The sequence below is a fragment of the Pristiophorus japonicus genome, chromosome 8 (genome assembly GCF_044704955.1).
Source record: "Pristiophorus japonicus isolate sPriJap1 chromosome 8, sPriJap1.hap1, whole genome shotgun sequence".
NCBI classification, from domain to species: Eukaryota; Metazoa; Chordata; class Chondrichthyes; family Pristiophoridae; genus Pristiophorus; species Pristiophorus japonicus.
The window spans coordinates 170,681,424-170,708,237 of record NC_091984.1 but is presented as its reverse complement, the minus strand read 5'-3'; the positions used below and the strand labels follow the sequence as shown (position 1 = coordinate 170,708,237).

Below are 26,814 nucleotides of genomic sequence, written 5' to 3'. Positions count from 1 at the left end.
CCTGTAAATACCTTGTTCAACCACCAGAGGGCTCATCCCCTGGAGTCCCAAGAGATCCCACAATCCCTTGGGAGCACCTATACTTAAGGAGGCCTCACAGGCTGGAGAGGCACTCTGGACACCTGCAATAAAAGACTACAGTCACATTTTACTTTGAGCTCCCAGTATCTGGTCAGACTGTTTATTCGTACACTACAACTGGCGACGAGATACAGATGGTGAACCCTACCGCAACGGTACAGAGAACAGTGGGCATCCTGGACAAATTTTTGGAGGGAGATGATTGGAAAACCTTCGTGGACCGACTCGACCAATACTTCGTGGTAACAAGTTGGAAGGAGAAGCGAACACTGCCAAACGAAGGGCGATTCTCCTCACCGTTTGCGGGGCACCAACGTATGGCCTCATGAAAAATCTGCTTGCTCTAGCAAAATCCATAGAGAAATCATATGACATTTTGTGCACACTGGTCCAGAACCATCTTAACCGAAGGAAAGTGTTCTGATGGCGAGGTACCAGTTCTACACGTACAAGAGGTCTGAAGGACAGGAAGTAGCGAGCTATGTTGCCGAGCTATGATGCCTTGCAGGGCATTGCGAATTTGAAGGACACTTGGAGCACATGCTCAGGGACTTCTTTGTACTTGGCATTGGCCATGAAGCAATATGACGCAAACTTTTGCCTGTAGAGATCCCAACCTTGAGTAAAGCCATAGCGATAGCCCAAGCATTCATCGCCACCAATGACAATACCAAGCATATCTCTCAGCATACGAGTGCTGCTACAACTACCGTGAACAAAGTAATGTTGTTTTCGAATCGAAACGTACAGGGCAGGCCTCACATGCCTGCAGCTGCACATCCGCAGATGTCTCAGAGTCCACCATCAAGGGTGATGAATGCAAGGCCATTAACACCTTGTTGGCGATGCAGGGATGATCATCATTTCCATTCATGCTGCTTCAAATGATACATTTGCAAGGGCTGTGGAACAATGGGACATTTCCAACGTATGAGCAGGTGAGCTGCAAACACTGCTAATTCTGAAAACCACCATGTTGCAGAGGAGGACAGATCCACGGTGGATCACGATGAACCAGAGCCTCAGACCAAGGAAGTAGAGGGATATGGGGTGCACACATTTACCACAAAGTGTCCCCTGATAAAGCTGAAGGTTGAATTAAATGGTCTCCCGGTGTCAATGGAGCTGGACACGGGCGCGAGCGAGTCCATTATGAGCAAAAAGACTTTTGAAAATTGTGGTGCAGCAAGGCCTCAAGGCCAGTCCTGACTCCCATTCACACTAAACTGAGAACTTACATAAAGGAACTAATTCCTGTAATCGGCAGTGCTACTGTAAAGGTCTTCTACGATGGAGCGATGCACAAGTTACCACTCTGGGTGGTACCGGGTGATGGCCCCACGCTGCTCGGCAGGAGCTGGCTGGGGAAGATACGCTGGAACTCGCCCGTCGATGTGCCCAGGTCCTAAACAAGTTCCCCTCGCTGTTCGAACCAGGCATCAGGAAGTTCCAAGGAGCAAAAGTGCAGATCCACCTAATTCTGGGGACGCGACCCATCCATCACAAGGCGAGAGCAGTATCGTACATGATGAGAGAGGAGGGTGGAGATTGAGCTGGACCGGCTGCAAAGAGAGGGCATCATTTCACCGATCGAATTCAACAACTGGGCCAGTCCAATTCTTCCAGTCCTCAAGGGAGACGGCACCGTCAGAATCTGTGGTGATTACAAAGTAATTATCAATTGTTTCTTACTGCAGAATGAATACCCGCTACCGAAGGCAGACGACCTATTTGCGACGCTGGCTGGCGGGAGGAAAAACTTGCATGAAGCTGGACTTAACCTCGGCCAACATGATGCAAGAGCTGGAGAAATCATCGAAGGGCCTCACCTGCATCAACATGCACAAAGGTCTCTTCATTTACAACAGATGCCCGTTTGGGATTTAATCAGCTGCGGCGATATTCCAGAGAAACATGGAATGCTTACTTAAGTCGGTCCCGTGCACCGTAGTCTTCCAGGACGCTATCGTGGTTACACGTTGGGACACAGATGAGCATCTGTAGAACCCGGAGGAGGTTTTTAGTCGACTTAAGCGCGTGGGTCTCAGGTTAAAACACTCAAAGTGCGTTTTCCTGGCGCCTGAAGTGGAGTTCCTGGGCGAAGAGTGGCGACGGACGGAATCAGGCCCACCGATTTGAAGACGGAAGCAATTGAGAATGCACCGAGGCCACAGAACGTGACAGAGCTGCGGTCGTTTCTTGGACTCCTGAATTACTTTGGTAACTTCTTACCAGGTCTCAGAACACTGTTAGAACCACTGCACGCCTTGCTGCATAAAGGAGACGTAAGGTTATGGGGTGAAAGCCACGAAAAAGACTTTGTAAAAGCAAGAAAACTGTTATGCTCCAACAAAATGCTTGTGTTGTATGATCCATGTAAGCGTTTGGTACGAGAATGTGATGCGTCGTCATATGGTGTCGGGTGTGTATTGCAACAAGAAAATGAAGCTGGGAAATTGTAACCGGTTGTTTATGCATCCAGCAGTCTGTCTGAGGCTGAGAGGGCCGACAGCAGTCATCAAGTTCATCATCTCTACAATTCAACCGCCATTCATACACACAGATTTCTCGCAACAAATCGCATTTTGCTTTACAGCCAAGGAAGTATTTTTAAAGTGGAGGAACTGTTGTAATGTAGAAAAGGCGCCAGCCGATTTGCGCACAGCAAGATCCCACAAACAGCAATGTGATCATGACGAAATAATCTGCTTTTTTCAGTGATGTTGATACAGGAATAAATATCGAATCCCACCGCTGGGCACAGCAGCTCCAGAAAAATGTGTTTCAACTTCACACGAACTCCGATTCATTCTTACTGCGTGTCTTATCAGGCAGTGCCAGTCATTAAGTTCATTATCCCTACAATTCAACCAATATTCATACGCACAGATATCTCCCAACAACTCGCATTTTCCAATCTAGCGGGTAACATCCTACAATTCTGCTTGCTCAGCCTGACAAAACATAAGCAGCAGAGCTGACGTTCAAACGCAAGCCCTTCAAAAACAAAGCACAATCCAACAGTAGTTCCAAGCAGGACATTTCAGTCTCTCATTCGCGGGCTTTTTCAATTCACACAATACATTGATGTGGCAAGTGCTATTTGGAGTCCTGCGCCCCAGAAAGTCACCAGGATCTCCCAGCTCTGTGACGGGAAACAAGGTGCTCTGCAGCTATTGTGCCCTTGGCCTGAAGCATCAGTCTGAGCGTTGCCACCTGAAAGGCTCAGTCCACAAAGGCATCGACTGTGGCAACTTTTACGTGTTGGTGCCTGATTCGCTTGGCTCTGGCAAAATGTTAATGTCAGAAGTAACAGTGGAAGTCATTCCCTGAGTAACAGAGCACAATTCAGAAGCCTTTGTGTGGAAGAAGTCCCATTCTTTGACTCTGCTGCCCTGTTCTGAGAAACACCACCGGGGTTGAAAGCCACAGTACAAGAAAACAATGTGGAATTCAGCAACGCGGGAGGGTAACCATGTAATGCTCTGAGTGTGCTGCTTTTTCGTGTGGCAAAGGGTTGAAAGGAGAAGCGTGATTTGAAGCCTTATCCCCGAGAAGAGGGTGAGGTTGTGATAAGTTTAGAGAGGAAGAAAAGTTGGTTTGTGAGTGGGGGGTCCTTCAGTTTGTCGGATAACGGCGATACCGTTGAGGTGTGCGAGGTGGCCACTTGTAAATTGAAGGCCAGTTGAGCAGGCTTTTTTGAAGCTTGCTGCTTTTTTGTGGATAAAAAGGTAATGTCAGAAGTGGGATTCCAACCCACGCACCTAGAAAGGGACCAGAATACAGCAACCTTCGGTAAGGCAAAGATTATAGTCCTTGAGTCTGGCACCTTATACCACTCGGCCAGCCTGACAACGGGCAGAGCAAGGTGAGAAAAATGTGCTCCAAATTCCGCACACTAACTGAGCAGCATCACAATCGTTCATTTCACGAGCTCAGGACCTCCCAAAGCGCTTTACAGCCAATGAAGTATTTGTAAAGTGGAGGCACTGTTATAATGTAGAAAAGGCGCCAGCAAATTTGCGCACAGCAAGATCCCACAAACAGCAATATGATCATGACCAGATAATCCGGTTTTTTCAGTGATGTTGATATAGGAATAAATATTGAATGGAAGTTATAACTAGTTTGTTCCAACATGCATCTAATTACTGGTAGTGTCCTGTGGACATTTCGGTTCCTCCGACCTGTGTATTGCAAAATCGGTTATCGAGAATTTACCGTCGACGACTTTAATTTCCTTTATTCTAACCTTTCGCAAGGCAAATTCACAGCTCACTCACTCGTCATTGCTTTCAAAACGGGAGCAGCTTTCAGTGGTAGCGTGGCCGAGTGGTCTAAGGCGCTGGATTTAGGCTCCAATCTCTTCGGAGGCGTGGGTTCGAATCCCACCGCTGCCAGAATTTGTGGCGTGTAATATTTGCCAATTTTGGTGAGGGGAAAGCAAGTCGCTCTGTGAGCAGTGCCTTGAGTTTGTTGAATACCGTTGAGGTGTTTGACGTGGCCACTTGCAAATTGAAAGCATTTTGACGCTGGCTGCATTTGTGTGGGTAAAAATGACATGTCAGAGGTGGGAGTGCAACCCATGGCCCAAGAAAAGGACCAGAATTCGCCAACCTTTGATCAGGTAAGGATTAACAGTCCTTGATTCTGGCACCTTACTCCACTCAGCCATCCTGACAACTGGGCACAGCAGCTCCAGAAAAATGTGTTTCAACTTCACACAAACTCCCATTCATTCTTACTGCGTGTCTTATCAGGCAGTGCTAGTCATTAAGTTCATTATCTCTACAATTCAACCAATATTCATACGCACAGATATCTCCCAACAACTCGCATTTTCCAATCTAGCGGGTAACATCCTACAATTCTGCTTGCTCAGCCTGACAAAACATAAGCAGCAGAGCTGACGTTCAAACGCAAGCCCTTCAACAACAAAGCACAATCCAACAGTAGTTCCAAGCAGGACATTTCAGTCTCTCATTCGCGGGCTTTTTCAATTCACACAATACATTGATGTGGCAAGTGCTATTTGGAGTCCTGCGCCCCAGAAAGTCACCAGGATCTCCCAGCTCTGTGACGGGAAACAAGGTGCTCTGCAGCTATTGTGCCCTTGGCCTGAAGCATCAGTCTGAGCGTTGCCACCTGAAAGGCTCAGTCCACAAAGGCATCGACTGTGGCAACTTTTACGTGTTGGTGCCTGATTAGCTTGGCTCTGGCAAAATGTTAATGTCAGAAGTAACAGTGGAAGTCATTCCCTGAGTAACAGAGCACAATTCAGAAGCCTTTGTGTGGAAGAAGTCCCATTCTTTGACTCTGCTGCCCTGTTCTGAGAAACACCACCGGGGTTGAAAGCCACAGTACAAGAAAACAATGTGGAATTCAGCAACGCGGGAGGGTAACAATGTAATGCTCTGAGTGTGCTGCTTTTTCGTGTGGCAAAGGGTTGAAAGGAGAAGCGTGATTTGAAGCCTTATCCCCGAGAAGAGCGTGAGGTTGTGATAAGTTTAGAGAGGAAGAAAAGTTGGTTTGTGAGTGGTGGGTCCTTCAGTTTGTCGGATAACGGCGATACCGTTGAGGTGTGCGAGGTGGCCACTTGCAAATTGAAGGCCAGTTGAGCAGGCTTTTTTGAAGCTTGCTGCATTTGTGTGGATAAAAAGGTAATGTCAGAAGTGGGATTCCAACCCACGCACCTAGAAAGGGACCAGAATACAGCAACCTTCGGTAAGGCAAAGATTATAGTCCTTGAGTCTGGCACCTTATACCACTCGGCCAGCCTGACAACGGGCAGAGCAAGGTGAGAAAAATGTGCTCCAAATTCCGCACACTAACTGAGCAGCAGCACAATCGTTCATTTCACGAGCTCAGGACCTACAAAGCGCTTTACAGCCAATGAAGTATTTGTAAAGTGGAGGCACTGTTATAATGTAGAAAAGGCGCCAGCAAATTTGCGCACAGCAAGATCCCACAAACAGCAATATGATCATGACCAGATAATCCGTTTTTTTCAGTGATGTTGATATAGGAATAAATATTGAATGGAAGTTATAACTAGTTTGTTCCAACATGCATCTAATTACTGGTAGTGTCCTGTGGACATTTCGGTTCCTCCGACCTGTGTATTGCAAAATCGGTTATCGAGAATTTACCGTCGACGACTTTAATTTCCTTTATTCTAACCTTTCGCAAGGCAAATTCACAGCTCACTCACTCGTCATTGCTTTCAAAACGGGAGCAGCTTTCAGTGGTAGCGTGGCCGAGTGGTCTAAGGCGCTGGATTTAGGCTCCAATCTCTTCGGAGGCGTGGGTTCGAATCCCACCGCTGCCAGAATTTGTGGCGTGTAATATTTGCCAATTTTGGTGAGGGGAAAGCAAGTCGCTCTGTGAGCAGTGCCTTGAGTTTGTTGAATACCGTTGAGGTGTTTGACGTGGCCACTTGCAAATTGAAAGCATTTTGACGCTGGCTGCATTTGTGTGGGTAAAAATGACATGTCAGAGGTGGGAGTGCAACCCATGGCCCAAGAAAAGGACCAGAATTCGCCAACCTTTGATCAGGTAAGGATTAACAGTCCTTGATTCTGGCACCTTACTCCACTCAGCCATCCTGACAACTGGGCACAGCAGCTCCAGAAAAATGTGTTTCAACTTCACACAAACTCCCATTCATTCTTACTGCGTGTCTTATCAGGCAGTGCTAGTCATTAAGTTCATTATCTCTACAATTCAACCAATATTCATACGCACAGATATCTCCCAACAACTCGCATTTTCCAATCTAGCGGGTAACATCCTACAATTCTGCTTGCTCAGCCTGACAAAACATAAGCAGCAGAGCTGACGTTCAAACGCAAGCCCTTCAACAACAAAGCACAATCCAACAGTAGTTCCAAGCAGGACATTTCAGTCTCTCATTCGCGGGCTTTTTCAATTCACACAATACATTGATGTGGCAAGTGCTATTTGGAGTCCTGCGCCCCAGAAAGTCACCAGGATCTCCCAGCTCTGTGACGGGAAACAAGGTGCTCTGCAGCTATTGTGCCCTTGGCCTGAAGCATCAGTCTGAGCGTTGCCACCTGAAAGGCTCAGTCCACAAAGGCATCGACTGTGGCAACTTTTACGTGTTGGTGCCTGATTCGCTTGGCTCTGGCAAAATGTTAATGTCAGAAGTAACAGTGGAAGTCATTCCCTGAGTAACAGAGCACAATTCAGAAGCCTTTGTGTGGAAGAAGTCCCATTCTTTGACTCTGCTGCCCTGTTCTGAGAAACACCACCGGGGTTGAAAGCCACAGTACAAGAAAACAATGTGGAATTCAGCAACGCGGGAGGGTAACAATGTAATGCTCTGAGTGTGCTGCTTTTTCGTGTGGCAAAGGGTTGAAAGGAGAAGCGTGATTTGAAGCCTTATCCCCGAGAAGAGCGTGAGGTTGTGATAAGTTTAGAGAGGAAGAAAAGTTGGTTTGTGAGTGGTGGGTCCTTCAGTTTGTCGGATAACGGCGATACCGTTGAGGTGTGCGAGGTGGCCACTTGCAAATTGAAGGCCAGTTGAGCAGGCTTTTTTGAAGCTTGCTGCATTTGTGTGGATAAAAAGGTAATGTCAGAAGTGGGATTCCAACCCACGCACCTAGAAAGGGACCAGAATACAGCAACCTTCGGTAAGGCAAAGATTATAGTCCTTGAGTCTGGCACCTTATACCACTCGGCCAGCCTGACAACGGGCAGAGCAAGGTGAGAAAAATGTGCTCCAAATTCCGCACACTAACTGAGCAGCAGCACAATCGTTCATTTCACGAGCTCAGGACCTACAAAGCGCTTTACAGCCAATGAAGTATTTGTAAAGTGGAGGCACTGTTATAATGTAGAAAAGGCGCCAGCAAATTTGCGCACAGCAAGATCCCACAAACAGCAATATGATCATGACCAGATAATCCGGTTTTTTCAGTGATGTTGATATAGGAATAAATATTGAATGGAAGTTATAACTAGTTTGTTCCAACATGCATCTAATTACTGGTAGTGTCCTGTGGACATTTCGGTTCCTCCGACCTGTGTATTGCAAAATCGGTTATCGAGAATTTACCGTCGACGACTTTAATTTCCTTTATTCTAACCTTTCGCAAGGCAAATTCACAGCTCACTCACTCGTCATTGCTTTCAAAACGGGAGCAGCTTTCAGTGGTAGCGTGGCCGAGTGGTCTAAGGCGCTGGATTTAGGCTCCAATCTCTTCGGAGGCGTGGGTTCGAATCCCACCGCTGCCAGAATTTGTGGCGTGTAATATTTGCCAATTTTGGTGAGGGGAAAGCAAGTCGCTCTGTGAGCAGTGCCTTGAGTTTGTTGAATACCGTTGAGGTGTTTGACGTGGCCACTTGCAAATTGAAAGCATTTTGACGCTGGCTGCATTTGTGTGGGTAAAAATGACATGTCAGAGGTGGGAGTGCAACCCATGGCCCAAGAAAAGGACCAGAATTCGCCAACCTTTGATCAGGTAAGGATTAACAGTCCTTGATTCTGGCACCTTACTCCACTCAGCCATCCTGACAACTGGGCACAGCAGCTCCAGAAAAATGTGTTTCAACTTCACACAAACTCCCATTCATTCTTACTGCGTGTCTTATCAGGCAGTGCTAGTCATTAAGTTCATTATCTCTACAATTCAACCAATATTCATACGCACAGATATCTCCCAACAACTCGCATTTTCCAATCTAGCGGGTAACATCCTACAATTCTGCTTGCTCAGCCTGACAAAACATAAGCAGCAGAGCTGACGTTCAAACGCAAGCCCTTCAACAACAAAGCACAATCCAACAGTAGTTCCAAGCAGGACATTTCAGTCTCTCATTCGCGGGCTTTTTCAATTCACACAATACATTGATGTGGCAAGTGCTATTTGGAGTCCTGCGCCCCAGAAAGTCACCAGGATCTCCCAGCTCTGTGACGGGAAACAAGGTGCTCTGCAGCTATTGTGCCCTTGGCCTGAAGCATCAGTCTGAGCGTTGCCACCTGAAAGGCTCAGTCCACAAAGGCATCGACTGTGGCAACTTTTACGTGTTGGTGCCTGATTCGCTTGGCTCTGGCAAAATGTTAATGTCAGAAGTAACAGTGGAAGTCATTCCCTGAGTAACAGAGCACAATTCAGAAGCCTTTGTGTGGAAGAAGTCCCATTCTTTGACTCTGCTGCCCTGTTCTGAGAAACACCACCGGGGTTGAAAGCCACAGTACAAGAAAACAATGTGGAATTCAGCAACGCGGGAGGGTAACAATGTAATGCTCTGAGTGTGCTGCTTTTTCGTGTGGCAAAGGGTTGAAAGGAGAAGCGTGATTTGAAGCCTTATCCCCGAGAAGAGCGTGAGGTTGTGATAAGTTTAGAGAGGAAGAAAAGTTGGTTTGTGAGTGGTGGGTCCTTCAGTTTGTCGGATAACGGCGATACCGTTGAGGTGTGCGAGGTGGCCACTTGCAAATTGAAGGCCAGTTGAGCAGGCTTTTTTGAAGCTTGCTGCATTTGTGTGGATAAAAAGGTAATGTCAGAAGTGGGATTCCAACCCACGCACCTAGAAAGGGACCAGAATACAGCAACCTTCGGTAAGGCAAAGATTATAGTCCTTGAGTCTGGCACCTTATACCACTCGGCCAGCCTGACAACGGGCAGAGCAAGGTGAGAAAAATGTGCTCCAAATTCCGCACACTAACTGAGCAGCAGCACAATCGTTCATTTCACGAGCTCAGGACCTACAAAGCGCTTTACAGCCAATGAAGTATTTGTAAAGTGGAGGCACTGTTATAATGTAGAAAAGGCGCCAGCAAATTTGCGCACAGCAAGATCCCACAAACAGCAATATGATCATGACCAGATAATCCGGTTTTTTCAGTGATGTTGATATAGGAATAAATATTGAATGGAAGTTATAACTAGTTTGTTCCAACATGCATCTAATTACTGGTAGTGTCCTGTGGACATTTCGGTTCCTCCGACCTGTGTATTGCAAAATCGGTTATCGAGAATTTACCGTCGACGACTTTAATTTCCTTTATTCTAACCTTTCGCAAGGCAAATTCACAGCTCACTCACTCGTCATTGCTTTCAAAACGGGAGCAGCTTTCAGTGGTAGCGTGGCCGAGTGGTCTAAGGCGCTGGATTTAGGCTCCAATCTCTTCGGAGGCGTGGGTTCGAATCCCACCGCTGCCAGAATTTGTGGCGTGTAATATTTGCCAATTTTGGTGAGGGGAAAGCAAGTCGCTCTGTGAGCAGTGCCTTGAGTTTGTTGAATACCGTTGAGGTGTTTGACGTGGCCACTTGCAAATTGAAAGCATTTTGACGCTGGCTGCATTTGTGTGGGTAAAAATGACATGTCAGAGGTGGGAGTGCAACCCATGGCCCAAGAAAAGGACCAGAATTCGCCAACCTTTGATCAGGTAAGGATTAACAGTCCTTGATTCTGGCACCTTACTCCACTCAGCCATCCTGACAACTGGGCACAGCAGCTCCAGAAAAATGTGTTTCAACTTCACACAAACTCCCATTCATTCTTACTGCGTGTCTTATCAGGCAGTGCTAGTCATTAAGTTCATTATCTCTACAATTCAACCAATATTCATACGCACAGATATCTCCCAACAACTCGCATTTTCCAATCTAGCGGGTAACATCCTACAATTCTGCTTGCTCAGCCTGACAAAACATAAGCAGCAGAGCTGACGTTCAAACGCAAGCCCTTCAACAACAAAGCACAATCCAACAGTAGTTCCAAGCAGGACATTTCAGTCTCTCATTCGCGGGCTTTTTCAATTCACACAATACATTGATGTGGCAAGTGCTATTTGGAGTCCTGCGCCCCAGAAAGTCACCAGGATCTCCCAGCTCTGTGACGGGAAACAAGGTGCTCTGCAGCTATTGTGCCCTTGGCCTGAAGCATCAGTCTGAGCGTTGCCACCTGAAAGGCTCAGTCCACAAAGGCATCGACTGTGGCAACTTTTACGTGTTGGTGCCTGATTCGCTTGGCTCTGGCAAAATGTTAATGTCAGAAGTAACAGTGGAAGTCATTCCCTGAGTAACAGAGCACAATTCAGAAGCCTTTGTGTGGAAGAAGTCCCATTCTTTGACTCTGCTGCCCTGTTCTGAGAAACACCACCGGGGTTGAAAGCCACAGTACAAGAAAACAATGTGGAATTCAGCAACGCGGGAGGGTAACAATGTAATGCTCTGAGTGTGCTGCTTTTTCGTGTGGCAAAGGGTTGAAAGGAGAAGCGTGATTTGAAGCCTTATCCCCGAGAAGAGCGTGAGGTTGTGATAAGTTTAGAGAGGAAGAAAAGTTGGTTTGTGAGTGGTGGGTCCTTCAGTTTGTCGGATAACGGCGATACCGTTGAGGTGTGCGAGGTGGCCACTTGCAAATTGAAGGCCAGTTGAGCAGGCTTTTTTGAAGCTTGCTGCATTTGTGTGGATAAAAAGGTAATGTCAGAAGTGGGATTCCAACCCACGCACCTAGAAAGGGACCAGAATACAGCAACCTTCGGTAAGGCAAAGATTATAGTCCTTGAGTCTGGCACCTTATACCACTCGGCCAGCCTGACAACGGGCAGAGCAAGGTGAGAAAAATGTGCTCCAAATTCCGCACACTAACTGAGCAGCATCACAATCGTTCATTTCACGAGCTCAGGACCTCCCAAAGCGCTTTACAGCCAATGAAGTATTTGTAAAGTGGAGGCACTGTTATAATGTAGAAAAGGCGCCAGCAAATTTGCGCACAGCAAGATCCCACAAACAGCAATATGATCATGACCAGATAATCCGGTTTTTTCAGTGATGTTGATATAGGAATAAATATTGAATGGAAGTTATAACTAGTTTGTTCCAACATGCATCTAATTACTGGTAGTGTCCTGTGGACATTTCGGTTCCTCCGACCTGTGTATTGCAAAATCGGTTATCGAGAATTTACCGTCGACGACTTTAATTTCCTTTATTCTAACCTTTCGCAAGGCAAATTCACAGCTCACTCACTCGTCATTGCTTTCAAAACGGAAGCAGCTTTAAGTGGTAGCGTGGCCGAGTGGTCTAAGGTGCTGGATTTAGGCTCCAATCTCTTCGGAGGCGTGGGTTCGAATCCCACCGCTGCCAGAATTTGTGGCGTGTAATATTTGCCAATTTTGGTGAGGGGAAAGCAAGTCGCTCTGTGAGCAGTGCCTTGAGTTTGCTGAATACCGTTGAGGTGTTTGACGTGGCCACTTGCAAATTGAAAGCCTTTTGACGCTGGCTGCATTTGTGTGGGTAAAAATGACATGTCAGAGGTGGGAGTGCAACCCATGGCCCAAGAAAAGGACCAGAATTCGCCAACCTTTGGTCAGGTAAGGATTAACAGTCCTTGATTCTGGCACCTTACTCCACTCAGCCATCCTGACAACTGGGCACAGCAGCTCCAGAAAAATGTGTTTCAACTTCACACAAACTCCCATTCATTCTTACTGCGTGTCTTATCAGGCAGTGCTAGTCATTAAGTTCATTATCTCTACAATTCAACCAATATTCATACGCACAGATATCTCCCAACAACTCGCATTTTCCAATCTAGCGGGTAACATCCTACAATTCTGCTTGCTCAGCCTGACAAAACATAAGCAGCAGAGCTGACGTTCAAACGCAAGCCCTTCAACAACAAAGCACAATCCAACAGTAGTTCCAAGCAGGACATTTCAGTCTCTCATTCGCGGGCTTTTTCAATTCACACAATACATTGATGTGGCAAGTGCTATTTGGAGTCCTGCGCCCCAGAAAGTCACCAGGATCTCCCAGCTCTGTGACGGGAAACAAGGTGCTCTGCAGCTATTGTGCCCTTGGCCTGAAGCATCAGTCTGAGCGTTGCCACCTGAAAGGCTCAGTCCACAAAGGCATCGATTGTGGCAACTTTTACGTGTTGGTGCCTGATTCGCTTGGCTCTGGCAAAATGTTAATGTCAGAAGTAACAGTGGAAGTCATTCTCTGAGTAACAGAGCACAATTCAGAAGCCTTTGTGTGGAAGAAGTCCCATTCTTTGACTCTGCTGCCCTGTTCTGAGAAACACCACCGGGGTTGAAAGCCACAGTACAAGAAAACAATGTGGAATTCAGCAACGCGGGAGGGTAACAATGTAATGCTCTGAGTGTGCTGCTTTTTCGTGTGGCAAAGGGTTGAAAGGAGACGCGTGATTTGAAGCCTTATCCCCGAGAAGAGCGTGAGGTTGTGATAAGTTTAGAGAGGAAGAAAAGTTGGTTTGTGAGTGGTGGGTCCTTCAGTTTGTCGGATAACGGCGATACCGTTGAGGTGTGCGAGGTGGCCACTTGCAAATTGAAGGCCAGTTGAGCAGGCTTTTTTGAAGCTTGCTGCATTTGTGTGGATAAAAAGGTAATGTCAGAAGTGGGATTCCAACCCACGCACCTAGAAAGGGACCAGAATACAGCAACCTTCGGTAAGGCAAAGATTATAGTCCTTGAGTCTGGCACCTTATACCACTCGGCCAGCCTGACAACGGGCAGAGCAAGGTGAGAAAAATGTGCTCCAAATTCCGCACACTAACTGAGCAGCATCACAATCGTTCATTTCACGAGCTCAGGACCTCCCAAAGCGCTTTACAGCCAATGAAGTATTTGTAAAGTGGAGGCACTGTTATAATGTAGAAAAGGCGCCAGCAAATTTGCGCACAGCAAGATCCCACAAACAGCAATATGATCATGACCAGATAATCCGGTTTTTTCAGTGATGTTGATATAGGAATAAATATTGAATGGAAGTTATAACTAGTTTGTTCCAACATGCATCTAATTACTGGTAGTGTCCTGTGGACATTTCGGTTCCTCCGACCTGTGTATTGCAAAATCGGTTATCGAGAATTTACCGTCGACGACTTTAATTTCCTTTATTCTAACCTTTCGCAAGGCAAATTCACAGCTCACTCACTCGTCATTGCTTTCAAAACGGGAATAGCTTTCAGTGGTAGCGTGGCCGAGTGGTCTAAGGCGCTGGATTTAGGCTCCAATCTCTTCGGAGGCGTGGGTTCGAATCCCACCGCTGCCAGAATTTGTGGCGTGTAATATTTGCCAATTTTGGTGAGGGGAAAGCAAGTCGCTCTGTGAGCAGTGCCTTGAGTTTGCTGAATACCGTTGAGGTGTTTGACGTGGCCACTTGCAAATTGAAAGCCTTTTGACGCTGGCTGCATTTGTGTGGGTAAAAATGACATGTCAGAGGTGGGAGTGCAACCCATGGCCCAAGAAAAGGACCAGAATTCGCCAACCTTTGGTCAGGTAAGGATTAACAGTCCTTGATTCTGGCACCTTACTCCACTCAGCCATCCTGACAACTGGGCACAGCAGCTCCAGAAAAATGTGTTTCAACTTCACACAAACTCCCATTCATTCTTACTGCGTGTCTTATCAGGCAGTGCTAGTCATTAAGTTCATTATCTCTACAATTCAACCAATATTCATACGCACAGATATCTCCCAACAACTCGCATTTTCCAATCTAGCGGGTAACATCCTACAATTCTGCTTGCTCAGCCTGACAAAACATAAGCAGCAGAGCTGACGTTCAAACGCAAGCCCTTCAACAACAAAGCACAATCCAACAGTAGTTCCAAGCAGGACATTTCAGTCTCTCATTCGCGGGCTTTTTCAATTCACACAATACATTGATGTGGCAAGTGCTATTTGGAGTCCTGCGCCCCAGAAAGTCACCAGGATCTCCCAGCTCTGTGACGGGAAACAAGGTGCTCTGCAGCTATTGTGCCCTTGGCCTGAAGCATCAGTCTGAGCGTTGCCACCTGAAAGGCTCAGTCCACAAAGGCATCGATTGTGGCAACTTTTACGTGTTGGTGCCTGATTCGCTTGGCTCTGGCAAAATGTTAATGTCAGAAGTAACAGTGGAAGTCATTCTCTGAGTAACAGAGCACAATTCAGAAGCCTTTGTGTGGAAGAAGTCCCATTCTTTGACTCTGCTGCCCTGTTCTGAGAAACACCACCGGGGTTGAAAGCCACAGTACAAGAAAACAATGTGGAATTCAGCAACGCGGGAGGGTAACAATGTAATGCTCTGAGTGTGCTGCTTTTTCGTGTGGCAAAGGGTTGAAAGGAGACGCGTGATTTGAAGCCTTATCCCCGAGAAGAGCGTGAGGTTGTGATAAGTTTAGAGAGGAAGAAAAGTTGGTTTGTGAGTGGTGGGTCCTTCAGTTTGTCGGATAACGGCGATACCGTTGAGGTGTGCGAGGTGGCCACTTGCAAATTGAAGGCCAGTTGAGCAGGCTTTTTTGAAGCTTGCTGCATTTGTGTGGATAAAAAGGTAATGTCAGAAGTGGGATTCCAACCCACGCACCTAGAAAGGGACCAGAATACAGCAACCTTCGGTAAGGCAAAGATTATAGTCCTTGAGTCTGGCACCTTATACCACTCGGCCAGCCTGACAACGGGCAGAGCAAGGTGAGAAAAATGTGCTCCAAATTCCGCACACTAACTGAGCAGCATCACAATCGTTCATTTCACGAGCTCAGGACCTCCCAAAGCGCTTTACAGCCAATGAAGTATTTGTAAAGTGGAGGCACTGTTATAATGTAGAAAAGGCGCCAGCAAATTTGCGCACAGCAAGATCCCACAAACAGCAATATGATCATGACCAGATAATCCGGTTTTTTCAGTGATGTTGATATAGGAATAAATATTGAATGGAAGTTATAACTAGTTTGTTCCAACATGCATCTAATTACTGGTAGTGTCCTGTGGACATTTCGGTTCCTCCGACCTGTGTATTGCAAAATCGGTTATCGAGAATTTACCGTCGACGACTTTAATTTCCTTTATTCTAACCTTTCGCAAAGCAAATTCACAGCTCACTCACTCGTCATTGCTTTCAAAACGGGAATAGCTTTCAGTGGTAGCGTGGCCGAGTGGTCTAAGGCGCTGGATTTAGGCTCCAATCTCTTCGGAGGCGTGGGTTCGAATCCCACCGCTGCCAGAATTTGTGGCGTGTAATATTTGCCAATTTTGGTGAGGGGAAAGCAAGTCGCTCTGTGAGCAGTGCCTTGAGTTTGTTGAATACCGTTGAGGTGTTTGACGTGGCCACTTGCAAATTGAAAGCATTTTGACGCTGGCTGCATTTGTGTGGGTAAAAATGACATGTCAGAGGTGGGAGTGCAACCCATGGCCCAAGAAAAGGACCAGAATTCGCCAACCTTTGATCAGGTAAGGATTAACAGTCCTTGATTCTGGCACCTTACTCCACTCAGCCATCCTGACAACTGGGCACAGCAGCTCCAGAAAAATGTGTTTCAACTTCACACAAACTCCCATTCATTCTTACTGCGTGTCTTATCAGGCAGTGCTAGTCATTAAGTTCATTATCTCTACAATTCAACCAATATTCATACGCACAGATATCTCCCAACAACTCGCATTTTCCAATCTAGCGGGTAACATCCTACAATTCTGCTTGCTCAGCCTGACAAAACATAAGCAGCAGAGCTGACGTTCAAACGCAAGCCCTTCAACAACAAAGCACAATCCAACAGTAGTTCCAAGCAGGACATTTCAGTCTCTCATTCGCGGGCTTTTTCAATTCACACAATACATTGATGTGGCAAGTGCTATTTGGAGTCCTGCGCCCCAGAAAGTCACCAGGATCTCCCAGCTCTGTGACGGGAAACAAGGTGCTCTGCAGCTATTGTGCCCTTGGCCTGAAGCATCAGTCTGAGCGTTGCCACCTGAAAGGCTCAGTCCACAAAGGCATCGACTGTGGCAACTTTTACGTGTTGGTGCCTGATTCGCTTGGCTCTGGCAAAATGTTAATGTCAGAAGTAACAGTGGAAGTCATTCCCTGAGTAACAGAGCACAATTCAGAAGCCTTTGTGTGGAAGAAGTCCCATTCTTTGACTCTGCTGCCCTGTTCTGAGAAACACCACCGGGGTTGAAAGCCACAGTACAAGAAAACAATGTGGAATTCAGCAACGCGGGAGGGTAACAATGTAATGCTCTGAGTGTGCTGCTTTTTCGTGTGGCAAAGGGTTGAAAGGAGAAGCGTGATTTGAAGCCTTATCCCCGAGAAGAGCGTGAGGTTGTGATAAGTTTAGAGAGGAAGAAAAGTTGGTTTGTGAGTGGTGGGTCCTTCAGTTTGTCGGATAACGGCGATACCGTTGAGGTGTGCGAGGTGGCCACTTGCAAATTGAAGGCCAGTTGAGCAGGCTTTTTTGAAGCTTGCTGCATTTGTGTGGATAAAAAGGTAATGTCAGAAGTGGGATTCCAACCCACGCACCTAGAAAGGGACCAGAATACAGCAACCTTCGGTAAGGCAAAGATTATAGTCCTTGAGTCTGGCACCTTATACCACTCGGCCAGCCTGACAACGGGCAGAGCAAGGTGAGAAAAATGTGCTCCAAATTCCGCACACTAACTGAGCAGCAGCACAATCGTTCATTTCACGAGCTCAGGACCTACAAAGCGCTTTACAGCCAATGAAGTATTTGTAAAGTGGAGGCACTGTTATAATGTAGAAAAGGCGCCAGCAAATTTGCGCACAGCAAGATCCCACAAACAGCAATATGATCATGACCAGATAATCCGGTTTTTTCAGTGATGTTGATATAGGAATAAATATTGAATGGAAGTTATAACTAGTTTGTTCCAACATGCATCTAATTACTGGTAGTGTCCTGTGGACATTTCGGTTCCTCCGACCTGTGTATTGCAAAATCGGTTATCGAGAATTTACCGTCGACGACTTTAATTTCCTTTATTCTAACCTTTCGCAAGGCAAATTCACAGCTCACTCACTCGTCATTGCTTTCAAAACGGGAGCAGCTTTCAGTGGTAGCGTGGCCGAGTGGTCTAAGGCGCTGGATTTAGGCTCCAATCTCTTCGGAGGCGTGGGTTCGAATCCCACCGCTGCCAGAATTTGTGGCGTGTAATATTTGCCAATTTTGGTGAGGGGAAAGCAAGTCGCTCTGTGAGCAGTGCCTTGAGTTTGTTGAATACCGTTGAGGTGTTTGACGTGGCCACTTGCAAATTGAAAGCATTTTGACGCTGGCTGCATTTGTGTGGGTAAAAATGACATGTCAGAGGTGGGAGTGCAACCCATGGCCCAAGAAAAGGACCAGAATTCGCCAACCTTTGATCAGGTAAGGATTAACAGTCCTTGATTCTGGCACCTTACTCCACTCAGCCATCCTGACAACTGGGCACAGCAGCTCCAGAAAAATGTGTTTCAACTTCACACAAACTCCCATTCATTCTTACTGCGTGTCTTATCAGGCAGTGCTAGTCATTAAGTTCATTATCTCTACAATTCAACCAATATTCATACGCACAGATATCTCCCAACAACTCGCATTTTCCAATCTAGCGGGTAACATCCTACAATTCTGCTTGCTCAGCCTGACAAAACATAAGCAGCAGAGCTGACGTTCAAACGCAAGCCCTTCAACAACAAAGCACAATCCAACAGTAGTTCCAAGCAGGACATTTCAGTCTCTCATTCGCGGGCTTTTTCAATTCACACAATACATTGATGTGGCAAGTGCTATTTGGAGTCCTGCGCCCCAGAAAGTCACCAGGATCTCCCAGCTCTGTGACGGGAAACAAGGTGCTCTGCAGCTATTGTGCCCTTGGCCTGAAGCATCAGTCTGAGCGTTGCCACCTGAAAGGCTCAGTCCACAAAGGCATCGACTGTGGCAACTTTTACGTGTTGGTGCCTGATTCGCTTGGCTCTGGCAAAATGTTAATGTCAGAAGTAACAGTGGAAGTCATTCCCTGAGTAACAGAGCACAATTCAGAAGCCTTTGTGTGGAAGAAGTCCCATTCTTTGACTCTGCTGCCCTGTTCTGAGAAACACCACCGGGGTTGAAAGCCACAGTACAAGAAAACAATGTGGAATTCAGCAACGCGGGAGGGTAACAATGTAATGCTCTGAGTGTGCTGCTTTTTCGTGTGGCAAAGGGTTGAAAGGAGAAGCGTGATTTGAAGCCTTATCCCCGAGAAGAGCGTGAGGTTGTGATAAGTTTAGAGAGGAAGAAAAGTTGGTTTGTGAGTGGTGGGTCCTTCAGTTTGTCGGATAACGGCGATACCGTTGAGGTGTGCGAGGTGGCCACTTGCAAATTGAAGGCCAGTTGAGCAGGCTTTTTTGAAGCTTGCTGCATTTGTGTGGATAAAAAGGTAATGTCAGAAGTGGGATTCCAACCCACGCACCTAGAAAGGGACCAGAATACAGCAACCTTCGGTAAGGCAAAGATTATAGTCCTTGAGTCTGGCACCTTATACCACTCGGCCAGCCTGACAACGGGCAGAGCAAGGTGAGAAAAATGTGCTCCAAATTCCGCACACTAACTGAGCAGCAGCACAATCGTTCATTTCACGAGCTCAGGACCTACAAAGCGCTTTACAGCCAATGAAGTATTTGTAAAGTGGAGGCACTGTTATAATGTAGAAAAGGCGCCAGCAAATTTGCGCACAGCAAGATCCCACAAACAGCAATATGATCATGACCAGATAATCCGGTTTTTTCAGTGATGTTGATATAGGAATAAATATTGAATGGAAGTTATAACTAGTTTGTTCCAACATGCATCTAATTACTGGTAGTGTCCTGTGGACATTTCGGTTCCTCCGACCTGTGTATTGCAAAATCGGTTATCGAGAATTTACCGTCGACGACTTTAATTTCCTTTATTCTAACCTTTCGCAAGGCAAATTCACAGCTCACTCACTCGTCATTGCTTTCAAAACGGGAATAGCTTTCAGTGGTAGCGTGGCCGAGTGGTCTAAGGCGCTGGATTTAGGCTCCAATCTCTTCGGAGGCGTGGGTTCGAATCCCACCGCTGCCAGAATTTGTGGCGTGTAATATTTGCCAATTTTGGTGAGGGGAAAGCAAGTCGCTCTGTGAGCAGTGCCTTGAGTTTGCTGAATACCGTTGAGGTGTTTGACGTGGCCACTTGCAAATTGAAAGCATTTTGACGCTGGCTGCATTTGTGTGGGTAAAAATGACATGTCAGAGGTGGGAGTGCAACCCATGGCCCAAGAAAAGGACCAGAATTCGCCAACCTTTGATCAGGTAAGGATTAACAGTCCTTGATTCTGGCACCTTACTCCACTCAGCCATCCTGACAACTGGGCACAGCAGCTCCAGAAAAATGTGTTTCAACTTCACACAAACTCCCATTCATTCTTACTGCGTGTCTTATCAGGCAGTGCTAGTCATTAAGTTCATTATCTCTACAATTCAACCAATATTCATACGCACAGATATCTCCCAACAACTCGCATTTTCCAATCTAGCGGGTAACATCCTACAATTCTGCTTGCTCAGCCTGACAAAACATAAGCAGCAGAGCTGACGTTCAAACGCAAGCCCTTCAACAACAAAGCACAATCCAACAGTAGTTCCAAGCAGGACATTTCAGTCTCTCATTCGCGGGCTTTTTCAATTCACACAATACATTGATGTGGCAAGTGCTATTTGGAGTCCTGCGCCCCAGAAAGTCACCAGGATCTCCCAGCTCTGTGACGGGAAACAAGGTGCTCTGCAGCTATTGTGCCCTTGGCCTGAAGCATCAGTCTGAGCGTTGCCACCTGAAAGGCTCAGTCCACAAAGGCATCGATTGTGGCAACTTTTACGTGTTGGTGCCTGATTCGCTTGGCTCTGGCAAAATGTTAATGTCAGAAGTAACAGTGGAAGTCATTCTCTGAGTAACAGAGCACAATTCAGAAGCCTTTGTGTGGAAGAAGTCCCATTCTTTGACTCTGCTGCCCTGTTCTGAGAAACACCACCGGGGTTGAAAGCCACAGTACAAGAAAACAATGTGGAATTCAGCAACGCGGGAGGGTAACAATGTAATGCTCTGAGTGTGCTGCTTTTTCGTGTGGCAAAGGGTTGAAAGGAGAAGCGTGATTTGAAGCCTTATCCCCGAGAAGAGCGTGAGGTTGTGATAAGTTTAGAGAGGAAGAAAAGTTGGTTTGTGAGTGGTGGGTCCTTCAGTTTGTCGGATAACGGCGATACCGTTGAGGTGTGCGAGGTGGCCACTTGCAAATTGAAGGCCAGTTGAGCAGGCTTTTTTGAAGCTTGCTGCATTTGTGTGGATAAAAAGGTAATGTCAGAAGTGGGATTCCAACCCACGCACCTAGAAAGGGACCAGAATACAGCAACCTTCGGTAAGGCAAAGATTATAGTCCTTGAGTCTGGCACCTTATACCACTCGGCCAGCCTGACAACGGGCAGAGCAAGGTGAGAAAAATGTGCTCCAAATTCCGCACACTAACTGAGCAGCAGCACAATCGTTCATTTCACGAGCTCAGGACCTACAAAGCGCTTTACAGCCAATGAAGTATTTGTAAAGTGGAGGCACTGTTATAATGTAGAAAAGGCGCCAGCAAATTTGCGCACAGCAAGATCCCACAAACAGCAATATGATCATGACCAGATAATCCGTTTTTTTCAGTGATGTTGATATAGGAATAAATATTGAATGGAAGTTATAACTAGTTTGTTCCAACATGCATCTAATTACTGGTAGTGTCCTGTGGACATTTCGGTTCCTCCGACCTGTGTATTGCAAAATCGGTTATCGAGAATTTACCGTCGACGACTTTAATTTCCTTTATTCTAACCTTTCGCAAGGCAAATTCACAGCTCACTCACTCGTCATTGCTTTCAAAACGGGAGCAGCTTTCAGTGGTAGCGTGGCCGAGTGGTCTAAGGCGCTGGATTTAGGCTCCAATCTCTTCGGAGGCGTGGGTTCGAATCCCACCGCTGCCAGAATTTGTGGCGTGTAATATTTGCCAATTTTGGTGAGGGGAAAGCAAGTCGCTCTGTGAGCAGTGCCTTGAGTTTGTTGAATACCGTTGAGGTGTTTGACGTGGCCACTTGCAAATTGAAAGCATTTTGACGCTGGCTGCATTTGTGTGGGTAAAAATGACATGTCAGAGGTGGGAGTGCAACCCATGGCCCAAGAAAAGGACCAGAATTCGCCAACCTTTGATCAGGTAAGGATTAACAGTCCTTGATTCTGGCACCTTACTCCACTCAGCCATCCTGACAACTGGGCACAGCAGCTCCAGAAAAATGTGTTTCAACTTCACACAAACTCCCATTCATTCTTACTGCGTGTCTTATCAGGCAGTGCTAGTCATTAAGTTCATTATCTCTACAATTCAACCAATATTCATACGCACAGATATCTCCCAACAACTCGCATTTTCCAATCTAGCGGGTAACATCCTACAATTCTGCTTGCTCAGCCTGACAAAACATAAGCAGCAGAGCTGACGTTCAAACGCAAGCCCTTCAACAACAAAGCACAATCCAACAGTAGTTCCAAGCAGGACATTTCAGTCTCTCATTCGCGGGCTTTTTCAATTCACACAATACATTGATGTGGCAAGTGCTATTTGGAGTCCTGCGCCCCAGAAAGTCACCAGGATCTCCCAGCTCTGTGACGGGAAACAAGGTGCTCTGCAGCTATTGTGCCCTTGGCCTGAAGCATCAGTCTGAGCGTTGCCACCTGAAAGGCTCAGTCCACAAAGGCATCGACTGTGGCAACTTTTACGTGTTGGTGCCTGATTCGCTTGGCTCTGGCAAAATGTTAATGTCAGAAGTAACAGTGGAAGTCATTCTCTGAGTAACAGAGCACAATTCAGAAGCCTTTGTGTGGAAGAAGTCCCATTCTTTGACTCTGCTGCCCTGTTCTGAGAAACACCACCGGGGTTGAAAGCCACAGTACAAGAAAACAATGTGGAATTCAGCAACGCGGGAGGGTAACAATGTAATGCTCTGAGTGTGCTGCTTTTTCGTGTGGCAAAGGGTTGAAAGGAGAAGCGTGATTTGAAGCCTTATCCCCGAGAAGAGCGTGAGGTTGTGATAAGTTTAGAGAGGAAGAAAAGTTGGTTTGTGAGTGGTGGGTCCTTCAGTTTGTCGGATAACGGCGATACCGTTGAGGTGTGCGAGGTGGCCACTTGCAAATTGAAGGCCAGTTGAGCAGGCTTTTTTGAAGCTTGCTGCATTTGTGTGGATAAAAAGGTAATGTCAGAAGTGGGATTCCAACCCACGCACCTAGAAAGGGACCAGAATACAGCAACCTTCGGTAAGGCAAAGATTATAGTCCTTGAGTCTGGCACCTTATACCACTCGGCCAGCCTGACAACGGGCAGAGCAAGGTGAGAAAAATGTGCTCCAAATTCCGCACACTAACTGAGCAGCAGCACAATCGTTCATTTCACGAGCTCAGGACCTACAAAGCGCTTTACAGCCAATGAAGTATTTGTAAAGTGGAGGCACTGTTATAATGTAGAAAAGGCGCCAGCAAATTTGCGCACAGCAAGATCCCACAAACAGCAATATGATCATGACCAGATAATCCGTTTTTTTCAGTGATGTTGATATAGGAATAAATATTGAATGGAAGTTATAACTAGTTTGTTCCAACATGCATCTAATTACTGGTAGTGTCCTGTGGACATTTCGGTTCCTCCGACCTGTGTATTGCAAAATCGGTTATCGAGAATTTACCGTCGACGACTTTAATTTCCTTTATTCTAACCTTTCGCAAGGCAAATTCACAGCTCACTCACTCGTCATTGCTTTCAAAACGGGAGCAGCTTTCAGTGGTAGCGTGGCCGAGTGGTCTAAGGCGCTGGATTTAGGCTCCAATCTCTTCGGAGGCGTGGGTTCGAATCCCACCGCTGCCAGAATTTGTGGCGTGTAATATTTGCCAATTTTGGTGAGGGGAAAGCAAGTCGCTCTGTGAGCAGTGCCTTGAGTTTGTTGAATACCGTTGAGGTGTTTGACGTGGCCACTTGCAAATTGAAAGCATTTTGACGCTGGCTGCATTTGTGTGGGTAAAAATGACATGTCAGAGGTGGGAGTGCAACCCATGGCCCAAGAAAAGGACCAGAATTCGCCAACCTTTGATCAGGTAAGGATTAACAGTCCTTGATTCTGGCACCTTACTCCACTCAGCCATCCTGACAACTGGGCACAGCAGCTCCAGAAAAATGTGTTTCAACTTCACACAAACTCCCATTCATTCTTACTGCGTGTCTTATCAGGCAGTGCTAGTCATTAAGTTCATTATCTCTACAATTCAACCAATATTCATACGCACAGATATCTCCCAACAACTCGCATTTTCCAATCTAGCGGGTAACATCCTACAATTCTGCTTGCTCAGCCTGACAAAACATAAGCAGCAGAGCTGACGTTCAAACGCAAGCCCTTCAACAACAAAGCACAATCCAACAGTAGTTCCAAGCAGGACATTTCAGTCTCTCATTCGCGGGCTTTTTCAATTCACACAATACATTGATGTGGCAAGTGCTATTTGGAGTCCTGCGCCCCAGAAAGTCACCAGGATCTCCCAGCTCTGTGACGGGAAACAAGGTGCTCTGCAGCTATTGTGCCCTTGGCCTGAAGCATCAGTCTGAGCGTTGCCACCTGAAAGGCTCAGTCCACAAAGGCATCGACTGTGGCAACTTTTACGTGTTGGTGCCTGATTCGCTTGGCTCTGGCAAAATGTTAATGTCAGAAGTAACAGTGGAAGTCATTCCCTGAGTAACAGAGCACAATTCAGAAGCCTTTGTGTGGAAGAAGTCCCATTCTTTGACTCTGCTGCCCTGTTCTGAGAAACACCACCGGGGTTGAAAGCCACAGTACAAGAAAACAATGTGGAATTCAGCAACGCGGGAGGGTAACAATGTAATGCTCTGAGTGTGCTGCTTTTTCGTGTGGCAAAGGGTTGAAAGGAGAAGCGTGATTTGAAGCCTTATCCCCGAGAAGAGCGTGAGGTTGTGATAAGTTTAGAGAGGAAGAAAAGTTGGTTTGTGAGTGGTGGGTCCTTCAGTTTGTCGGATAACGGCGATACCGTTGAGGTGTGCGAGGTGGCCACTTGCAAATTGAAGGCCAGTTGAGCAGGCTTTTTTGAAGCTTGCTGCATTTGTGTGGATAAAAAGGTAATGTCAGAAGTGGGATTCCAACCCACGCACCTAGAAAGGGACCAGAATACAGCAACCTTCGGTAAGGCAAAGATTATAGTCCTTGAGTCTGGCACCTTATACCACTCGGCCAGCCTGACAACGGGCAGAGCAAGGTGAGAAAAATGTGCTCCAAATTCCGCACACTAACTGAGCAGCAGCACAATCGTTCATTTCACGAGCTCAGGACCTACAAAGCGCTTTACAGCCAATGAAGTATTTGTAAAGTGGAGGCACTGTTATAATGTAGAAAAGGCGCCAGCAAATTTGCGCACAGCAAGATCCCACAAACAGCAATATGATCATGACCAGATAATCCGGTTTTTTCAGTGATGTTGATATAGGAATAAATATTGAATGGAAGTTATAACTAGTTTGTTCCAACATGCATCTAATTACTGGTAGTGTCCTGTGGACATTTCGGTTCCTCCGACCTGTGTATTGCAAAATCGGTTATCGAGAATTTACCGTCGACGACTTTAATTTCCTTTATTCTAACCTTTCGCAAGGCAAATTCACAGCTCACTCACTCGTCATTGCTTTCAAAACGGGAGCAGCTTTCAGTGGTAGCGTGGCCGAGTGGTCTAAGGCGCTGGATTTAGGCTCCAATCTCTTCGGAGGCGTGGGTTCGAATCCCACCGCTGCCAGAATTTGTGGCGTGTAATATTTGCCAATTTTGGTGAGGGGAAAGCAAGTCGCTCTGTGAGCAGTGCCTTGAGTTTGTTGAATACCGTTGAGGTGTTTGACGTGGCCACTTGCAAATTGAAAGCATTTTGACGCTGGCTGCATTTGTGTGGGTAAAAATGACATGTCAGAGGTGGGAGTGCAACCCATGGCCCAAGAAAAGGACCAGAATTCGCCAACCTTTGATCAGGTAAGGATTAACAGTCCTTGATTCTGGCACCTTACTCCACTCAGCCATCCTGACAACTGGGCACAGCAGCTCCAGAAAAATGTGTTTCAACTTCACACAAACTCCCATTCATTCTTACTGCGTGTCTTATCAGGCAGTGCTAGTCATTAAGTTCATTATCTCTACAATTCAACCAATATTCATACGCACAGATATCTCCCAACAACTCGCATTTTCCAATCTAGCGGGTAACATCCTACAATTCTGCTTGCTCAGCCTGACAAAACATAAGCAGCAGAGCTGACGTTCAAACGCAAGCCCTTCAACAACAAAGCACAATCCAACAGTAGTTCCAAGCAGGACATTTCAGTCTCTCATTCGCGGGCTTTTTCAATTCACACAATACATTGATGTGGCAAGTGCTATTTGGAGTCCTGCGCCCCAGAAAGTCACCAGGATCTCCCAGCTCTGTGACGGGAAACAAGGTGCTCTGCAGCTATTGTGCCCTTGGCCTGAAGCATCAGTCTGAGCGTTGCCACCTGAAAGGCTCAGTCCACAAAGGCATCGACTGTGGCAACTTTTACGTGTTGGTGCCTGATTCGCTTGGCTCTGGCAAAATGTTAATGTCAGAAGTAACAGTGGAAGTCATTCCCTGAGTAACAGAGCACAATTCAGAAGCCTTTGTGTGGAAGAAGTCCCATTCTTTGACTCTGCTGCCCTGTTCTGAGAAACACCACCGGGGTTGAAAGCCACAGTACAAGAAAACAATGTGGAATTCAGCAACGCGGGAGGGTAACAATGTAATGCTCTGAGTGTGCTGCTTTTTCGTGTGGCAAAGGGTTGAAAGGAGAAGCGTGATTTGAAGCCTTATCCCCGAGAAGAGCGTGAGGTTGTGATAAGTTTAGAGAGGAAGAAA

The 26,814-nt window shown here is 46.6% G+C and overlaps 12 non-coding genes across 12 annotated transcripts; all 12 read left to right on the top strand.

The window, feature by feature from the left end:
* Positions 1 to 4,399: 4,399 nt before the first annotated feature.
* Positions 4,400 to 4,481, top strand: trnal-uag (transfer RNA leucine (anticodon UAG)). The gene has a single exon. It is a non-coding gene; the product is annotated as a tRNA-Leu (tRNA).
* A 1,846-nt stretch (positions 4,482 to 6,327) lies between these two features.
* trnal-uag (transfer RNA leucine (anticodon UAG)) lies at positions 6,328 to 6,409 on the top strand. Its single transcript has one exon. It is a non-coding gene; the product is annotated as a tRNA-Leu (tRNA).
* Positions 6,410 to 8,255: 1,846 nt separating this feature from the next.
* trnal-uag (transfer RNA leucine (anticodon UAG)) lies at positions 8,256 to 8,337 on the top strand. Its single transcript has one exon. It is a non-coding gene; the product is annotated as a tRNA-Leu (tRNA).
* A 1,846-nt stretch (positions 8,338 to 10,183) lies between these two features.
* Positions 10,184 to 10,265, top strand: trnal-uag (transfer RNA leucine (anticodon UAG)). Its single transcript has one exon. It is a non-coding gene; the product is annotated as a tRNA-Leu (tRNA).
* A 1,847-nt stretch (positions 10,266 to 12,112) lies between these two features.
* trnal-uag (transfer RNA leucine (anticodon UAG)) lies at positions 12,113 to 12,194 on the top strand. The gene has a single exon. It is a non-coding gene; the product is annotated as a tRNA-Leu (tRNA).
* Positions 12,195 to 14,041: 1,847 nt separating this feature from the next.
* trnal-uag (transfer RNA leucine (anticodon UAG)) lies at positions 14,042 to 14,123 on the top strand. The gene has a single exon. It is a non-coding gene; the product is annotated as a tRNA-Leu (tRNA).
* A 1,847-nt stretch (positions 14,124 to 15,970) lies between these two features.
* Positions 15,971 to 16,052, top strand: trnal-uag (transfer RNA leucine (anticodon UAG)). The gene has a single exon. It is a non-coding gene; the product is annotated as a tRNA-Leu (tRNA).
* A 1,846-nt stretch (positions 16,053 to 17,898) lies between these two features.
* Positions 17,899 to 17,980, top strand: trnal-uag (transfer RNA leucine (anticodon UAG)). Its single transcript has one exon. It is a non-coding gene; the product is annotated as a tRNA-Leu (tRNA).
* Positions 17,981 to 19,826: 1,846 nt separating this feature from the next.
* On the top strand, positions 19,827 to 19,908 carry trnal-uag (transfer RNA leucine (anticodon UAG)). Its single transcript has one exon. It is a non-coding gene; the product is annotated as a tRNA-Leu (tRNA).
* A 1,846-nt stretch (positions 19,909 to 21,754) lies between these two features.
* Positions 21,755 to 21,836, top strand: trnal-uag (transfer RNA leucine (anticodon UAG)). Its single transcript has one exon. It is a non-coding gene; the product is annotated as a tRNA-Leu (tRNA).
* Positions 21,837 to 23,682: 1,846 nt separating this feature from the next.
* trnal-uag (transfer RNA leucine (anticodon UAG)) lies at positions 23,683 to 23,764 on the top strand. Its single transcript has one exon. It is a non-coding gene; the product is annotated as a tRNA-Leu (tRNA).
* A 1,846-nt stretch (positions 23,765 to 25,610) lies between these two features.
* On the top strand, positions 25,611 to 25,692 carry trnal-uag (transfer RNA leucine (anticodon UAG)). The gene has a single exon. It is a non-coding gene; the product is annotated as a tRNA-Leu (tRNA).
* Positions 25,693 to 26,814: the final 1,122 nt, after the last annotated feature.